The following is a 1,934-nucleotide window of genomic DNA, read 5'->3' as shown; positions in this document are numbered from 1 at the left end:
TATAAGCTGTGGACAAAGTCTCGAATTGCCAGGCACGAGTGAGCACGTGATCCGAGCTTAGATCATACATATAAAAGTGAAGCATTTTCTGCGACATTCTTGCGTACTACCTCCAAACAGTCCAAAAAAGGGACAGGAGTTACGTGGTCCAAAAACACGACATGACAAAAGATTTTTTGTCTCGTTGCTCTTTTTAGCATATGAGCCTTCCCTCTGAATCGAAAAAAAAAAAAGAAAAGGGTGTTCCCCTGGAGAATGTTCCTTACGTTCTGTTAGGAATTATCCACCGTCGGATTTTGTATGGTCCGAATGAAACCCCATGTGATTACAAATGAGGAGTACAAAGAAAACACTCTCAGCTCCATTAAAAATTAAGCAAAAAGAAAAGATATAAAGGTTTTTTTTTTTTTTTCAAAAACCCCTCTCTAGGAATCTTTCACATTTGCCTTATCATGAAACCATTCAAGCTTATTTTAGCTTTTTGATTGCTTAATGGACCATTGCTCTTTTTTGGGTTTTCTCTTTTATATGTGCATCTCTCTTTCTCTCCTTTTTTGAGCACAACAACGATGCACCACATGGGTATATAAACTAAAATGGTTAATTAGAGTTTAAATTGAGTACAACATCCTCACCAGTCAGTGGCGAGACAGCTATGCATTCTATTACTTCTAGCCAAGAAGAAGAAATGCTGGTTTAATTTCTCATATGTCGTCATTAACAATTATTACAGCACAGCTTCAATGATTACCTGCGGTGAATGTGTCGAAAATTTATGATAAAAGTTACAACATGCTCCTCTAAAAGGTGGCAAACAATGACATATCTTTACTCGAATAGAGTGACCCCTCCCTTTCACTTTTGTTCTCAGTCTCACCATAAATCAATAGTCCTTAAGACTTTGTAAATCTCGGTAAATCTGAAAGGATTTCATTCTAATTTTGCTTTGCACATGTCAGTAACCATTGCCATCATTAGATGATTTAGTTTGGGTTTATGACTTGCACCGGTGCACAAGTAGGCAACCAAACGAAAACAAACAACTTGAACCAATCAAATGCCTTGTTCTTAAAGCAAATTTAAACATGGTTTTAGACCAAGAGTTTCCCACTTGGTTTTCTGTTTTCTTTTCTTTTCTCTTCGACCAAACAATGACATTGGGTTTTGTACAATAATTTTCCTAGAACATCATTGTCTTAAGCGTGCTTGCAAAATCTATTGTGCCTTTGAGTGAAAACATCAATCAATCAATGGATTTCTTTTGCCATGTGCCCTCTTTCTCAACCAACCCTCATGAGTGCATCTTAAGCGTTTCCAGATTTAGATACCCAAAGCTACTCTTCGAGACATAATCAACTGAAAACTACAATACAAATTACTGGTATTAATAATAAATGAAGACAGCTTGCTTGAAATATACTATGTAAATTATTAGTGAGGAAGTTAAGAGAAATAGAATGAAACAGAGAGGAATAAAGATTAAAAGCTAATAAGAGAATCAAGTCTTGCAGCATACGATGGTGGAGACGGACACAGAAAGCTTACGGCGGGAAAAAGACGAAAGCAAAGAAAATTCGGAAAAGCAATCTCTCTCTTCTCTCTTTTGTACAGTTCCTAACGCCATTTTAATATCACCCCCAGCCCTCCAAAAAAGAGAAAAAGAAGACAAAGAAAGAAATCAGAGAAAATCTCTCTTTCTCTTTGTTTCTCTCATCTTCTCTCTCTCTGCTTCTGAGAGAAAGAGAGAGCTCTTCTTCGCAGAAACGTTTCTGTTTTTGGATCTTAGAGTTTTGGGGCAGCCCATTTTTTCAGGTACATTTCATTTCTTCAAAGATTTCATTGCTGTAACTTTAGCTCAAGCATTGTTGTTTCTTTGTTTTGGATATTGCGATTCTGAGTTTAAAGCCGAAAACTTTTATACTGGTTTTGCATTT

General features: G+C 36.5%; 1 protein-coding gene across 5 annotated transcripts in view; it reads left to right on the top strand.

The window, feature by feature from the left end:
• Positions 1 to 1,065: 1,065 nt before the first annotated feature.
• The window catches only part of LOC110410657 (Serinc-domain containing serine and sphingolipid biosynthesis protein), a 7,139-nt gene continuing 6,270 nt past the window's right edge, over positions 1,066 to 1,934 (top strand). For 2 of the 5 annotated variants that reach the window (XM_021420472.2, XM_021420474.2), the window contains exon 1: positions 1,067 to 1,812. The gene's annotated coding sequence lies outside the window, so the exon portion shown is untranslated. Of the gene's footprint in view, positions 1,813 to 1,934 lie in introns of all 5 variants that reach the window. The other 3 variants (XM_021420475.2, XM_021420473.2, XM_021420476.2) reach the window with 3 other exon arrangements.

This window comes from Theobroma umbraticum, unplaced genomic scaffold, assembly GCF_002168275.2.
Source record: "Theobroma umbraticum cultivar Fairchild unplaced genomic scaffold, ASM216827v3 scaffold_56.0, whole genome shotgun sequence".
Lineage (NCBI taxonomy): Eukaryota > Viridiplantae > Streptophyta > Magnoliopsida > Malvales > Malvaceae > Theobroma > Theobroma umbraticum.
The sequence above is the reverse complement of the archived record's forward strand: the minus strand, read 5'-3'. Positions and strand labels throughout refer to the sequence as shown.